The following is an 18,385-nucleotide window of genomic DNA, read 5'->3' on the forward strand; positions in this document are numbered from 1 at the left end:
CTAACATGATAAGCAATCCAAATTGTTGAGACTTGTGTTTTTGAAAAGAGTTTTACACAACGTTTGACCGTCCAATTTGACCGATGATATCACGAAATATATAACATACGATAATTATACGTTTGTGTATATATATGTATTTATATATATTTAACATGATCTAAGGATGGTTTAACATCTCATTGTGTACTAATGACAATGAGTTATAAGTATATTTTGAAACTACTAACTTAAGTTTTCAAAACGATAACTATACGTAACATTCTTTGATATATATACTTATAACCTATAATGCTTATACATGTATCGTATATATAATGTATTTAATTACTTTTTAAGGACTTAAATACATAAAATAATATAAGTATATTCACAAAAGATAGCTATATTTGAATTCTCATTCCGTTTCCTCAAGATTTCTATACGTATATCTAGGGTATATGTACCCGTATCATACCCAGCTTCTATATGTATTTACTATTGGTATATACACATCAAATCAACATCCTAATCAACATTATTACTGCCCTAGATATGAGGTAACTAGGATTTGTCAAGTAGCATGAATTATTAGTAAGAAAACAAAATTAGGAATCCTTTTCTTTCTTTATAAACTAAAAACATTTTTATGAATGAACACCATTTCTTCACTCCAGTTTCTCATACCTACACCCTCATTTCTCTCTCAAAATACTCCTAACTTCATACTTGATCATCTCTAAGCATTTTCCCCATCATTTAGCTTCAATTACAAGCCTTAAACACCATAAGAAAACTCTTTCAAGAACATATCAAAATAACCACCCATTTGAAGAAGTATACTTCCAACATTTTGATCTAACTCCACCACTCTTTGATTCCAAGATTTTTTCTTCTCTCTTACAGTAACTTTTTCCAAGTAACTTGAGGTAGTAACCTTGTTCATAATCTTGTTCGATTCATAATTATATAGCTATCTTATTTTATGTTGTAAAATTTTAACAACAAGAACATAGTTTGAATAATTTCAAATTTGTTTGCAAACTAAATAGATCCTTCTAACTTAACTTTTAAAACACTTCAAGACCTGTAATATATCATAATGATATGCTAACTTAACAAGATATATCTTGGTTTTACAAAGAACACCTTAAAAACTGAATCTACGTCGTCGGAGTGCAACCGGGGGCTGTTTTGGGTTGGATAATTAAAAACCATCTTGAACTTTGAATTGGAAGTTCATGTTCTGGAAAAATGATATTTCTTATGAATATGTTAACACATAAAAATTTCATGGTTTAACTCAAAGTGTAAGTATTTTTAAAAAAATGATCATTAAATGTTATTTTTATGATGGAAAATGATCACTTTCATAAGTTTTACCAAAGTTTGACCTATAACTTGTGATTTTGAATAAAAACTAAGGTATTTTCAGTTCATATTCTTAAAATTTGACTCAATTCAAGAAAGTGGCAAGTTGAACCAACAAAAACGGAGTTGTAATGAAGAAACTACGACTAAAACAAGATTGGGTATCCGAAGCTAGTTTAGCTACGAAAATATTTGGAGATAAAGTAAATTAATCATATCTTTTCTAATTAATATGATATTTTATATATAATTACTTATGATTTAATTTTATATATTTCAGGACCACCCGTAAACAACACGAGAAGATTAATCATAAGACCTCATGATTGTACGCAACACGCCATTTGACAACACGGTACTTTATGTACGCAACACGTCATTTGACAACATGGTACCATGGGTCGAGATTAATTCTGATCAATACGAATACGATGGGGTCTTTATTTATTTTATTGAGCAACTAATTGTGGACCACTAACATCGGACTGCTAACTACGGACTAAGAAAATATTAAAAGTATTATAAGTATATATATATATATGTAACGATTACTTGAAAAGAAAATATGTTGATATATTATATATATATGGTTAGGTTCGTGATATCTATCGGAGACCAAGTCGAGTTAAATACCTTCAAGGCAAAAGTGAGTATATAGTCCCACTTTTAAACTCTAAATATTTCGGGATGAGAATACATGCATTTTATGATTTACGTTATGGACACAAGTGATAAAAAAATATATTCTACGTTGAGTTGTACCACTGGCATACTTCCCTGTAGCTTGGTAACTACTATTTACATGTGGTATTGTAAACGCGAATCCTGTTGATAGATCTATCGGGCCTGACAACCCCAACCGGACTGGACGACCAGTATTCAACGGTTGCACAGTACTTCGTTTCGATGACTACACTTGGTACAGTGTAGTGAGATTTCATAATAAAGGGAATATGCGACGTTGATTAAATGTTAAGTATGGTTATCAAGTGCTCAACCACTTAGAATATTTTTATTAAAACGTTTATGTATATGAAATCTTGTGGTCTATATTTATAACGCTGCTAGCATTAAACCTATATCTCACCAACTTTATGTTGACGTTTAAAGCATGTTTATTCTCAGGTTCCTAGAAGTCTTCCGCTGTTTGAATATATGTTAGAGAAACCATGTGCATGGAGTCATACATGTTTTATTCGAGGAAGCATTGCATTCACAAAATCATCACCGTGTATTTATTTTGACTGCATTGTCAACGGAAGTATTCTTGTAAACTGTTATTTACGGTGATTGTCTATATGTAGAAATTATCAGATGTCGAAAACATTGAATTTTAAATATTCATTTATGGTATATCTTTTCAAAAGAATGCAATGTTTATAAAACGTATCATATAGAGGTCAAATGCCTCGCGATGTAATCATATGTTATTGTATTCGTCCCTATGGATTGGGTCGGGTCGTTTCACCATAACAGTCGATCAGTCATAAATATAAAGTGCGAGTATCCTCGTCAAATTATCCTATTACCCGAAGTTAAATATTCCAACTAATTGGGGACTTAAACTGTAACAAGATTTTAATACTTTGTTTAATAATTACACCAGGTTATCGACTGCGTGTAACCCAAGGTTTTAATACTTTGTTATCAATTATGCCAAGTGTCCTTGTACATAATTTCACCCCTGTTTTAATAATTCTAGTGACTATTAATCCATTTCCGTGTCCGGTTAAATGAACAATTATTCGTACATATAAATACCCCGCCCATCGTGTCCGATCGAGTGTATATGGTTATTTATAGGGACGTCCAATTGTAAATCTTTATATTAAAATTAACAAATTATCATTTAGTTAAACAAATATAAAGCCCATTAATAGCCCATAGTCTAATTTCCACAAGTGTCGTTCTTTTGTCCAAACCCCAATTATAGTACAAAGCCCAATTACCCAATTTTAATATTTTTAGCCCAACATCATGATTACTTCGGATTAAATAAGCATAATAATAACTTAGCTACGAGACATTAAATTAAAAAGGTTGAACATAACTTACAATGATTAAAAATAGCGTAGCGTTACACGGACAGAATTTCGACTTACACCCTTACAACATTCGCTAACATACCCTTATTATTAGAATTAAAATTAAAATTAATATATATATATATATATATATATATATATATATATATATATATATATATATATATATATATATATATATGTTTACGAGATAGAGAGAAAGATATATGATATATGGTACACCAGAGCTCGTGTTTTATAGGCCTTGTGAGCTGGAAAAGAGCCTCATGCGATCGCATGAACTTTGCCCTTCAAAGCCATGCGATCGCATGGCCAGCTGGGGAGAGCCACATTTGGTTGTTTTCTTCTGCCGACGGTTTTTAAATATAATATAATATATATATATATATATATATATATATATATATATATATATATATATATATATATATATATATATTAATTTTAAGAATTAATTATATATTATATTATATTCATGTGCATAGTTGACTTGTAATTTTTAGTCCGTTGCGTCGAGCGTTGAGAGTTGACTCTGGTCCCGGTTCCGGATTTTCGAACGTCCTTGCGAATAATTTAATATCTTGTACTTTGCGTTTTGAATCTTGTACTCTTGTAATTTTGAGACGTTTCTTATAATTGGAACCTCTTTGATTGTATTTTGTACTTTGAGCTTTTTGGTCATTTGCGTCTTCAATTTGTCGAATCTGTCTTTTGTCTTCACCTTTTATTATTTAAACGAATATCACTTGTAAATAGAACAGTTGCAACTAAAAGCTTGTCTTTCTTGAGGGATAATGCTATGAAATATATGTTCGTTTTTAGCATTATCAAATATTCCCACACTTGAGCGTTGCTTGTCCTCAAGCAATATCGTCTTGAAATACTAGAATCACTTCTTTATTCTTCACACTTTGTACATCAGTGATTTCTTTACGGTAGTATAAACAATGGTAGTAACGATGTGATTTACAGTCCCATATGACTATAAAAATTTAGATCCTTTAAGAAATTGGATCTTTATGAAAACATTTGATCTTTTTGAAAATTCAATCTAGCTTTTACCCTAGATAAGTTTTTCGGAATAACCCTTCACCGGTGTTTGCAAATTCTGTTTGTGGGTTTGGTGGGTTTCATATTTGAAAATTTTAGCTCAAAACTTACGGTTTTGTGTCACCCACTTGCTATCCTTGTATTGGGAAAGCAACACGTCCAGTATACCTGCTCCGAATATTACCTTTCGGTAAACTACCGTCCGGTTGTAAAGGAAAGCGTTGAACAAGCAACTGTTAAGGCAATGTCCCCTGACATGCTTTTAATTATGGTCTATAACGTGTCGGACGCAATTACTACCCTTGGTAGGAGCAATAGTAAAGCTCACCCTTATAATTTTTCGGTCTGGCACAAGGTCCTGTCTTTGACCATACTATGCAACCACCATTCTTACGGTTGACACCCGATTTGGTTCAGGTGACCTAATGAATTCCAGGTGAATTCCTAGGATTTTACGTTCAATGGTAATGAACGCATTGAAAAATTGGTTTTCAGAAAACAAATCGGTTTTAATTTTGATCAAAATATTTTCTCGTTCAAGCTCGGGTTTAGATATCATCGAATTCCATGAGTTTGTAATTCTCAATCTTTAAAGTCAATCTCAAGGATTGAGTAATATCAGGCTTAAAAGCTGATTTTTAATCTTTAAGGAGATTATCCTTTCTGAGGGTCTGATTCATTAGTCTTATCAAGCTAATTTGCACGGTGCCCTTCCCATTTTACGAGACAGATCCTCTCATGGTTAGGATAAGTCTGACCACATGGCGACCCTGTTTGATGCTGAGGTTCGTGGATTTCCTGCTGATTTTAGAGATGACTTTTCTAGATTTTTCGTCAACCTACAGCTGGTCTGGACGACAACTTCATGACCTAAATCAAGAAGCGCGTTTCTTTTACGGAAGACTTTACTTCCTTTTAACGATGAAATTGATTCATCGTGTAGATCCATCTTTCTTTCAAATATATTACAGTAAATCGGGTAAAACTGTTTAGTTTAGTCCAAAGCAAAAATATCTTCAATTATTTGTTACAGAAATATGTGACATATGTTTAAGATAACTTGATAATTTTTCCCACACTTGGCTTTTATTTTCCTTTTTATTGTCCTCTATTCCATTTTAAATGAATTTTAACATTTTGGTTTGTTTCTCAATTTATGTCCTTTCCGAGGTAATAATAATTTCGGTGTTAACATCTAGTTTTATCGTTCATAAATATGTATAAACATGATTTAGAGTTCATTTAATTGAAAATTTTGAAAAATTTTACTAGAATTGGGTAGTCAGTATATAAGACTAGGGTTGTTCTTTATTATCAGAGAGCACTAGATTCTAATACAACTACTACGTTACTAGTATTTTTAATGGTAACCAAGTGTTTAAAGTAAAAAAATTTAAAAATCCGAAAGAATTTAACCCCTTCCCACACTTAAGATCTTGCAATGCCCTCATTTGCAAGAAATCAGTAACAATTTAAATTATTGAGGGTGATTAGCGTAGAAAAATGATTAAATTTTACCAAAGTTTCCAAACATATTGGCGTTTGTTTGCTGAATGATAAATGGTGCACATCATTTGTTCATTCCTTCTTGTTGTTACATCACATTTGTTTTTCATTTTGTCGTCAAAACTAGCTTTTGCTGAACTTAATGCCAGTCTTTGAAAATGCGCTGTTTTACCCTGTTTTGTACAATCGACAATATACATACATACAAATATAAACATGCATGTCAATTTGAAATGGGACTTAATATCTCACTTTCAAATCCTAAATGTAAAATATTAGTACACAATAATAATAAAAATGATAAAAATTACACAAATATATCTAATAACATAAGTTTAAACATGAATAATTAAAAAGATAAAAACATAAAAATCATAAAAATAACCAAATGGAACTAAATCAGTCTGGATATGGGTTCCAGTTCATCTCGTCAGGTGGGTTCCATTGTTGGTTATAGGTGTTCTGATAGGCTTGGTTATAGTCATACCGGTTTAAGGGTGGTCGGATCTCGGGGCTGTGTGGCGGAAAATAAGCAGGTCGAGTAGGTACATAGTTATTTGGTACCTGATATGATAGCTGGCTCATGATTTGGTGCTGATGAACTAACCAGCTATCATGTTGGCGTCGCCTATAATCCTCGTATACTCGCTCGGAGTTCCACTGCTCATACATACTATGTCTGGCCGCGTTCGTCATTGATTTCTCATCTATGCGAACGTGGACGTCAAGAATAGCATCTCGAAAGACATCCCTAATGTCTTCCGCTTCCTCCATTTCCTCTTCTGAGCCCCTTTCTACCTGTGGATGAGGTCCCTCATAGGGTACTGCCTGGTTACGTCTACTTTTCAATACCTTAGCACCCACATAAACTTTCAATCCTAAGGGCTCAACCTGTTCTCTACAAAGCTGTAATGGACCCCCTTGGTTCCTATCAACACCTAAATACTCTCCAATGAGAGTAACAAAAATACCTCCTCCTATTATACTCCCGTCCTGCATTCCCTCTACCATTTTAGATAAATAAAAAGCAACACAGTAAGGGATATTGACAAAGCTTCTAGGATCCCGAATACACTTTAGGTAGAATAAATCATGTAAGGTAATTTTTTCTTTATTGTGACCTCTCTGTGTAATCGAGTTAGCCAAAAATCTATGAATAATACGAAGCTCAGCTCTGTCAATATGTGTATAGGAGTGTCCTCCTGCTCTGTAAAAACATCAAAATGTGACATACGCCTCCAAATGACGTCAGCGTCAAAGTTGCTATCTACCCTTTCACCATAATGAATCAAGTTTGTACAATCAGGTAGTAGCAACTCACCAGGAGTATATATCTGTAAAGCCCTGGTCATGTCCAGCATGGACATTTTGTACATCCTACCGCCAAGGATAAACCTAAGAAATCTTCTATCATCTATTCTAACTATATTTGTATCAAGTGATACAGTACTCATCAACTCAACACACCATTCCTTATATACAGGTCTACGAATGGTGAAAAGACGTTCCCAATCTGTAAAAGAAGAACGGCCATACCTTTGAACTAAAAGCTGTCTAACACGGTCAGCTAGATGGACCATTTCCAAAGGAACCCAATCGATTACCCTTGGCACCTCTACATTTTTTGTTACCAATTTGAATTTGTTCCTTTGATATATCTCGTAATCTCTCCATCTCCTATCAAATCTCAGATTAGAATGCAGAGTGTGCTCAGGAATCGTTGGGAATTCTACTGGCGGCCTCATTGGGAATACTATGAATTCATCAACAAACTGTACCGGATCATAATAAGGTATGTGCTGATCAGGCTGTTGTTGTGGTTCTTGTTGTGGTTCTTGTTCGTGTTGCATTTCTGGTTCTGGTTCTGGTGCTGGTGCTGGTGCTGGTCGTCTAGATGATGATGCTCCTGAACCTCCCGTATCGGCTTTCTGCAAAACACATTAAACACAAAATTTGTGCATCCAAATATGCATTAGTGTTAGCAAAATAACAACTTAAAACAATCACTATAACATGTTAAATCAAAATTAAACTTATACAATTTTTCACAATTCTACACTTTTCAAATAAGCACATATGAAAATGTATACAAAGTTCATAAGCATTTAACTCAAATAACATGTCAAAATAGTCATTACTAATAATTAAACAAGTCTCAAATGGCAATTACATAAAATTAATCAAGTTCATGAATTTTGGACTTAAAAAGTCCACTTTAATCTCCAAAAATCATGTTTAGGATCAATGTTTGGATCATTTAACTACCTAAACATGTTACACTACTCAATTTAGCAATAATTCATGATAAAAATCGGCCATAACCTGTTTATATCAAAAAACCCCAAATTGCTCAAGAACACAAACCCTAGATTTCTAAAATTTTTGAAGTTTTTGGCTTCAAATCATGTTAAATAGCATCAATCTAGGTTATACATGCATCAAATACTAATAATTTAACACTAATTACACTAGAAATTAACAAAATTGCATTAGGTAAAATATTGGTAATTATCACAAAAACTAGCAAATTTATGAGTTTAGGGGTGTAATTTTTACCATTTTGCTGAAGAATGAGAATCTAGGCATGATTAGAGCAAGAAAAATGACGAATTACGGTGGATTTTGGTGAATTTTGATGAAGATTTGAGAGTATTTTCGTGTATGTTGTGTGTGTTTTGTGAAAAGAGAAGAGCAGCTCGCTGGCTGTTATCATTCTGACCTGTATTTGATCCCCATGCGATCGTATGGGATCCAAGTGCAAACTCCATGCAATCGCATGGGGTGCCGGCTACAGTACTTTCAGCTTTTTTTTTATATGTAAAACCTTATACTTTATAAAACATATAATTAATAAAATTCTAAAAATTTTGTTTTCCTTTAGGAGCGAGGGCGTTTCGGATCGTTGTCCTAGTCTGTCCCTCGACAAAATTTTAAAATTTGTCAAATCAAAGCGCGGTTTTAAAAGTAAAGATTTTTGGATTTTTTAATGTTTTTGGCATACTTTAATTCAATAAGATTAAAAATAATGATAATAAAAGTTCTCGTCCCTTCCTCGGGTAAAGCAATTTCGGTTCAAAGACCTAGTCTTCAACTTACGACAAATTTTAAAAATCATATTTTTAACTTAGCGAAATAAAGTAAATTTTTGTTTTTAAATTCACACCAAACTTAAATTAAAAATGCATAAAATTAAAAATTCACACCAAACTTAAATTAAAAATGCATAAAATTAAAAATTCACACCAAACTTATATTATATTTTTATTTTCATACAAACTTATATTAAAAATATTAATTTTTCAAATATTTACAATTTTAAATATATTGATTTAAAAAGTTTACAATAATTTTTTTTTATACAAATTTATTAATTTTAAAAACATGGTAAAAATAAAAAATCTTTTTGTCTTTTTATCCCACTTTAATCAATCAAATATTATCAAAAATATACGCCCCTCTTTTCGGTAAAGTAATTTCGGTTCCATGACCTAATTTAACTCATGACAAATTTTTGAAATATTTTATTTTGATTGATTAAAGATATTTATACCTTAAGAATAAACGTTAAATTTTGCAGTGATGTAATAAATTTTTGTATGATATCAATAATTTCGGTCGCAAGACCTAATTTCATCGAATACCAATTTAATACTTTATAACGAACAAATTAGCGTTTATTATCAAAAGGTTAAAAATAAAAATAAAAAAATAAAAACTGTACAGACTTACCTGTGAAATATATTTCTTAGTGATATGCTCTAGCCTAATTGATTTTCCATGGCTACATAGGCGTAACCTCGAGCATTTAATGTTTTTTCTTCTAAACATATGAACGGTCCGTCTCTGCATAAAGTAACAAATTCGGTATTTGAATAGGTTTGATTATTTGAACATTTACCTTCGTGTGACCATTTTCCGCATTTGTGACATTTTTCAAGGTGTCGTGCTCTTCTTTTCGCTGCGGATTTTGATTTTCCTTTACCAAATTGTGACTTATTATCTTCGAATCTGGATTCTTTTCTTACTCCGTCCAATTTACCTCTGATTAATGATACTATTTCACTTGGAAGTGTGTCATTATTACGTTTAGTGATCAAAGCGTGTAGCATTAGACCATGGTTTAGTTCACAGGAAGTCTTCATTTCGTAAAAACCTAAAAAAAATAAAAATTCGGAATGGGGGGAGAAGACTAGTTCTTTAGGGTCTGCTAGGGAAAGACCATTCGGGTTTCATTTTCGAGAACTACACGAAAACAGAAAATCTAACTCTAACAGAAATACATATTATCCTTTAAAGACTTGATTCTCCCCACACTTAGTTAGCTGTGGTATCGAAATTGTGATTAACTTCGTTGTCGACTTCCATCGGACTATCTATGTAATGTTTAACTCTGTGACCATTAACTTTAAATTCAATTTCATTTGAATTTATTAATTCTATCGTTCCGTATGGGAAAACTCTTTTGACTATGAATGGTCCAGACCATCTTGATTTCAATTTTCCAGGAAATAGCTTGAATCGTGAATTGAAAAGAAGAACTCTGTCTACCTTCTTTAAATTCTTTTAAACTTCTGATTCTTTTATCATGCCATTTCTTTGTTCTTTCTTTATAGATTAACGAATTTTCGTATGCTTCATGTCTTAATTCTTCTAATTCGTTTAGTTGACTTAACCGTAGACGTCCAGCTTCATGTAAATCAAGATTACATGTCTTCAAAGCCCAAAATGCTTTGTGTTCAATTTCTACTGGAAGATGACATGCTTTTCCATAAACGAGTCTAAAAGGTGTGGTTCCAATTGGAGTTTTGTAGGCTGTTCTAAAAGCTCAAAGTGCATCCTCCAATTTTATGGACCATTCCTTCGGATTTGATCCTACGGTTTTTTCTAGAATACGTTTTAAAGCTCGGTTGGTATTTTCAACTTGTCCACTTGTTTGTGGATGATAAGCAGTGGAGATTTTATGAGTTACTCCATATCTTTTGAGAACTTTCTCAAGTTGATTATTACAAAAATGAGTTCCCCGATCACTTATTAAAGCTTTCGGTGTTCCAAACCTTGCAAAAAGACGTTTTAAAAAGTTGACTACAACTCGTGCATCGTTAGTTGGGAGAGCTTGTGCTTCCGCCCATTTAGATACATAATCAATGGCTACGAGAATATATAGATTATTATGAGATTTTGGAAATGGACCCATAAAGTCAATACCCCAAATGTCAAATACTTCACATACTTGAATGACATTTTGTGGCATTTCATCACGTTGACTTATTTTTTCGGCCCTTTGACAAGCATCACAGGATTTGCAAAGAAGGTGTGCATCTTTGTAAATTGTAGGCCAATAGAATCCAGCATCATAAACTTTTCTTGCTGTTAGTTGAGGCCCATAATGCCCTCCTGTTGGTCCTGTGTGACAATGGTTTAAAATTTTACTAGCTTCATCTCTGAATACACATCGGCGTATTATTCCATCTGGACAACTTTTAAACAAATGTGGATCTTCCCAGAAATAATGTTTTATATCACTGAAGAATTTCTTTCGTTTTTGGTACAATAATCCTTTTTCAAGGAATCCACATACTAAGTAGTTTGCATAGTCTGCAAACCATGGAATTTCATTATAATCTATCTTCAATAGATATTCATCAGGAAAGTTGTCTTGTATGGCCGATTCATTTAGAACTTCTAATTCGGGATTTTCAAGACGAGAAAGATGATCAGCGGCGAGATTTTCTGCTCCTCTTTTATCTCGGATTTCAATATCGAACTCTTGTAAGAGTAATATCCAACGGATTAATCTTAGTTTGGTATCTTGTTTCGAAAATAGGTATCTAAGAGCAGAATGGTCGGTATAGATCACCGTTTTTGCTAGAACGAGATATGAACGAAATTTGTCAAAAGCAAAGACAATAGCAAGGAGTTCTTTTTCAGTAGTTGTGTAATTTTTTTATGCTCCTTGTAACGTCTTACTAGCATAATATATAGGTTGAAATCATTTTTCAATCCTTTGTCCTAAAACGGCTCCCATTGCAAAATCACTTGCATCGCACATAAGTTCAAACGGTAGATTCCAATTTGGTGTTATCATGATCGGCGCATTAGTGAGTTTCTCTTTAAGAATATTAAAAGATTTGATGCATTCATCTGAAAAGATGAATGGAGCATCTTTTTCTAGGAGTTTATTCATAGGAGTGGCAATTTTAGAAAAATCTTTTATGAAACGTCGGTAAAAACCGGCATGCCCTAGAAAACTCCTAACCCCTCTAACATTGGTGGATGTGGAAGTTTAGCAATTACATCTACTTTAGCTCTATCCACTTCAATTCCTTCCTTTGAAATTTTATGACCAAGAACGATGCCTTCTTTAACCATGAAATGGCATTTCTCCCAATTAAGTACTAGATTTGATTGTTCGCATCTAATAAGCATTCGTTCCAGATTAACTAGACATGATTCAAAAGTATCACCGAAGACTGAAAAGTCATCCATGAAAACTTAAATGCATTCTTCTATCATGTCGTGAAAAATCGCCATCATGCACCTTTGAAAGGTTGCAGGGGCGTTGCAAAGTCCAAATGGCATGCGTTTGTAAGCAAAAGTACCATAAGGGCACGTGAACGTGGTTTTCTCTTGGTCCTCGGGTGCTATTGGAATTTGAAAATATCCGAAAAAACCATCAAGAAAACAATAGTAACTATTTCCGGCTAATCTTTCCAACATTTGATCAATGAAAGGTAAGGGAAAGTGATCTTTTCTGGTGACGTCATTTAATTTTCTATAATCAATACAAACATGCCATCCTGTTACAGTCCTAGTAGGAATAAGCTCATTTTTTTCATTTGTAATGACAGTCATGCCACCCTTCTTAGGCACACATTGAACTGGGCTTACCCATGGACTATCAGAAATCCGATAAATTAAACCTGCATCTAGCAGTTTAATAATTTCTTTTTTAACAACATCTTGCATATTAGGATTTAGTCTTCGTTGGCGTTGCACATACGTTTTATGACCTTCTTCCATAAGGATTTTATGTGTGCAATGAATGACTTATTCCTTTGATATCATGAATCTTCCATGCAATGGTTGGTTTATGAGCTTTCAACACAGAAATGAGTTGTGATTTCTCATTTTCAGTAAGAGAAGACGATATTATTACAGGTAATTCAGATTCACCATGTAAATAAGCGTATTCCAAATGGTTTGGAAGTGGCTTTAACTCTAATTTCGGAGGTTCTTCTATCGATGATTTATATCGATATCTGTCTTCTTCTTTTAGCATTTGAATTTCTTCTGTTGTTGATTCATATCCATTAGCCATTAGTGTAGCTAACATTTCAGTTTCATCAATTGGTTCAGTTCCTTCTCCTAAAGAACATTCTCCTGTTCCTTGTAATTCTGGAAATTCTTCTAATAATTCTGCATGTGAATCTATAGTTTGAATATAATAGCATGTATCATCTGCAGATTGCGGTTGTTGCATTGCTCTATCAACTGAAAAGATAACACTCTCATCCTCTATACTTAGGGTCAGTTTCTTACCAAACACGTCTATCATTGCTTTAGCCGTGTTTTAGAATGGTCTTCCTAATATGAGAGGAACTTGAGAATCTTCTTCCATGTCCAGAACAACAAAATCTACTAGAAATACTAAAGTACCAACTTTAACTAGCATGTTCTCCATTATCCCTCTAGGATATTTTATTGATCTATCGGCTAGTTGTATACTTATTCTTGTTGGTTTCAATTCTCCAAGGTCTAGTTTAGTGTATAGTGAATACGGCATTAGATTTATACTAAAACCTAAGTCTGCTAATGCTTCTATTGAACTAAGACTACCCAGAAAACATGGAATTGTGAAACTTCCTGGATCAGATAGTTTTTCTGGTATCTTATTCAACAGCACTGCTGAACAATTAGCATTCATAGTAACAGCCGAGAGTTCTTCCATTTTCTTTCTATTTGAGATTAGCTCTTTCAGAAATTTAGCATATCTAGGCATTCCTGAAATCACATCAATGAAAGAAAGATTTACATTTATCTGTTTAAACATATCCAAGAATTTGGATTGCTCGGCTTCAAGTTTCTCTTTTTTCATTTTACTCGGGTAAGGAAGTGGTGGTTGGTGTAGTGACCCGAACTTTTCCATGTTTATATATATTAATTGAGATTGATATTTACATGATTAAATGTTTCCAACATGTTAAGCAATCAAACTTGTTAAGACTTGATTAATTGAAATATGTTTCATATAGACAATTGACCACCCAAGTTGACCGGCGATTCACGAACGTTAAAACTTGTAAAAACGACATGACGATATATATATGGATATACATATGGTTAACATGAGATTATGATAAGTAAGTATCTCCATAAGTATATTAACAATGAGTTATATACATATAAACAAGACTACTAACTTAAGGATTTCGAAACGAGACATATATGTAACGATTATCGTTGTAACGACATTTAAATGTATATATATCATATTAAGATATATTAATATATCATAATATCATGATAATATAATAATTTAACATCTCATTAGATATAATAAACAATGGGTTAACAACATTAATTGAGATCGTTAACTTAAAGGTTTCAAAACAACACTTACATGTAACGACTAACGATGACTTAACGACTCAGTTAAAATGTATATACATGTAGTGTATTTAGATGTATTAAAATAATTTTGGAAGACTTCAAGACATATATCAAAACACTCATACTTAACGAAAATGGTTACAGTTACTTTCCCATTCTTTTCTTTCATCAAGAATTCTAGTCGTATTCTTACCCATATTATACACAGCTTCAAAACGTACTTACTATGGGTATATACCGATAGGAACTAGCATGAGATTCCACTCTTGATTATTTCATGTATGACTAATCAATTTTAACTTCTACCATGAGCTAGTCAACTAACTAGAACTCCTTTTAACCCCACTCACCACTCACCAATTACCACTCATCATTCACTCCATTTCACTTCCAATTCTCTTTCTAATTCTCTCTCAACACACACACACACACTAATATGAACGTATTTTTCCAGTAGTTAATCATCATATTCATCAAAAATCACTTCAAGAATCAAGCTATAATCATCATAGGAAGAACACTTCAAGAACACTTCAAAAATCCCTTCAAGTTTACTAATTTACTTCCAAGCTTTCTAATCCATTCCAAGTAATCATCTAAGATCAAGAAACCTTTGTTATATACAGTAGGTTATCTTTCTTATTCAAGGTAATATTCATATTCAAACTTTAATTCAATTTCTATAACTATAAACTATCTTAATTCGAGTAAAAATCTTACTTGAACTTGTTTTTGTGTCATGATCCTACTTCAAGAACTTTCAAGCCATCCAAGATCCTTTGAAGCTAGATCATTTCTTGTCATTTCCAGTAGGTTTACCTACTAAACTTGAGGTAGTAATGATGTTCATAACATCATTCGATTCATATATATAAAACTATCTTATTCGAAGGTTTAAACTCGTAATCACTAGAACATAGTTTAGTTAATTCTAAACTTGTTCGCAAACAAAAGTTAATCCTTCTAACTTGACTTTCAAAATCAACTAAACACATATTCTATATCTGTATGATATGCTAACTTAATGATTTAAAACCTGGAAACACGAAAAACACCGTAAAACTGGATTTACGCCGTCGTAGTAACACCGCGGGCTGTTTTGGGTTAGTTAATTAAAAACTATGATAAACTTTGATTTAAAAGTTGTTATTCTGAGAAAATGATTTTTATTATGAACATGAAACTATATCCAAAAATTATGGTTAAACTCAAAGTGGAAGTATGTTTTCTAAAATGGTCATCTAGACGTCGTTCTTTCGACTGAAATGACTACCTTTACAAAAACGACTTGTAACTTATTTTTCCGACTATAAACCTATACTTTTTCTGTTTAGATTCATAAAATAGAGTTCAATATGAAACCATATCAATTTGATTCACTCAAAACGGATTTAAAATGAAGAAGTTATGGGTAAAACAAGATTGGATAATTTTTCTCATTTTAGCTACGTGAAAATTGGTAACAAATCTATTCCAACCATAACTTAATCAACTTGTATTGTATATTATGTAATCTTGAGATACCATAGACACGTATACAATGTTTCGACCTATCATGTCGACACATCTATATATATTTCGGAACAACCATAGACACTCTATATGTGAATGTTGGAGTTAGCTATACAAGGTTGAGGTTGATTCCAAAATATATATAGTTTGAGTTGTGATCAATACTGAGATACGTATACACTGGGTCGTGGATTGATTCAAGATAATATTTATCGATTTATTTCTGTACATCTAACTGTGGACAACTAGTTGTAGGTTACTAACGAGGACAGCTGACTTAATAAACTTAAAACATCAAAATATATTAAAAGTGTTGTAAATATATTTTGAACATACTTTGATATATATATATATGTATATATTGTTATAGGTTCGTGAATCAACCAGTGGCCAAGTCTTACTTCCCGACGAAGTAAAAATCTGTGAAAGTGAGTTATAGTCCCACTTTTAAAATCTAATATTTTTGGGATGAGAATACATGCAGGTTTTATAAATGATTTACAAAATAGACACAAGTACGTGAAACTACATTCTATGGTTGAATTATCGAAATCGAATATGCCCCTTTTTATTAAGTCGGGTAATCTAAGAATTAGGGAACAGACACCCTAATTGACTCGAATCCTAAAGATAGATCTATTGGGCCTAACAAACCCTATCCAAAGTACCGGATGCTTTAGTACTTCGAAATTTATATCATATCTGAAGGGTGTCCCGGAATGATGGGGATATTCTTATATATGCATCTTGTTAATGTCGGTTACCAGGTGTTCACCATATGAATGATTTTTATCTCTATGTATGGGATGTGTATTGAAATATGAAATCTTGTGGTCTACTATTATGATTTGATATATATAGGTTAAACCTATAACTCACCAACATTTTTGTTGACGTTTTAAGCATGTTTATTCTCAGGTGATTATTAAGAGCTTCTGTTGTCGCATACTTAAATAAGGACGAGATTTGGAGTCCATGCTTGTATGATATTGTGTAAAAACTGCATTCAAGAAACTTATTTTGTTGTAACATATTTGTATTGTAAACCATTATATAATGGTCGTATGTAAACAGGATATTTTAGATTATCATTATTTGATAATCTACGTAAAGCTTTTTAAACCTTTATTGATGAAATAAAGGTTATGGTTTGTTTTAAAATGAATGCAGTCTTTGAAAAACGTCTCATATAGAGGTCAAAACCTCGCAACGAAATCAATTAATATGGAACGTTTTTAATCAATAAGAACGGGACATTTCAGTTGGTATGGTTTAACATAAGGTTTAGCCTTAACTGTGTTATCTTCATTAACCTTTTCAACTACCGGTTCTTTTTCCTTATCTTGATCAGGTTGTGGTTCTTGTGGAGTAGAAATAGTTTCATCAGAAGTTACAGGTATTTCAGGTGGTTTAAGTGTTGTACCACTTCTTGTGGTAATGGCTTTAGCTGTTTCATTCCGGAGGTTAGCATTTGTATCACTAGGTAAACTTCCCGGTTTTCTTTCACCTATTAACCTTGCTAGGTTACTTACTTCTTGTTCCAAATTTTGAATAGAAGCTTGTTGATTTCTAAATGCTTGAGCATTTTGTTCATTAGTTTGTTTCTGAGATGTGAAAAACTGTGTTTGAGTTTCAACTAGCTTTGTCATCATATCTTCTAAATTCGGCTTTTTATCATCGGTTTGTGGTGCTTTGTTTTGAAAATTAGGTCTTTGCTGGTTGTAAGTATTGTTGGATACTTGTTAATTGCTAGGACCTTGTTGGTTGTTGTATGGAACATTTCGGTTATAATTCTGGTTTTGATTGTAAATCGGTCTTGGCGGTTGATAATTATTCTGATAATTATTTCCAGGCCTTTGGTTTAGATATGAAATATTCTCTCTTTGTTCCATTGTTAGCTCAATACTGAGACAATCTTTTGTCAAATGTGGTCCTCCACACTGCTCACAACTAATTCGTATTGAGTGGATATCTTTAGTCATCTTTTCCATTCGTCTCTCAATAGCATCTATCTTTGCAGAAATGGAATCTAAGTCATGGCTAGAATCGGCTCTAGAATCTGAGTGGGAAGCAGTGTTATCAATAATTTTATAAGCATCAGTTTCAGTTTTCTTCATAATAGAACCACCAGCTGCTATATCTATGTCTTTCCTTGTAGTGATGTCGCATCCTTGGTAGAATATTTATACTATTTGACAGGTGTCTAAACCATGTTGCGGACATCCTCTTAATAACTTTCCAAATCTTGTCCATGCCTCATATAGAGTTTCATTAGGTTTCTGTGTGAACGTAACAATTTCTCCTTGAAGTCT

At 32.7% G+C, this 18,385-nt stretch overlaps 1 non-coding gene across 1 annotated transcript; it reads left to right on the top strand.

Annotated features, from left to right (window-relative positions):
- Positions 1–18,278: 18,278 nt before the first annotated feature.
- On the top strand, positions 18,279–18,385 carry LOC139873977 (small nucleolar RNA R71). The gene has a single exon (XR_011767685.1). It is a non-coding gene; the product is annotated as a small nucleolar RNA R71 (small nucleolar RNA).

The sequence above is a fragment of the Rutidosis leptorrhynchoides genome, chromosome 10 (assembly GCF_046630445.1).
Source record: "Rutidosis leptorrhynchoides isolate AG116_Rl617_1_P2 chromosome 10, CSIRO_AGI_Rlap_v1, whole genome shotgun sequence".
In the NCBI taxonomy this organism is placed as follows: Eukaryota; Viridiplantae; Streptophyta; class Magnoliopsida; order Asterales; family Asteraceae; genus Rutidosis; species Rutidosis leptorrhynchoides.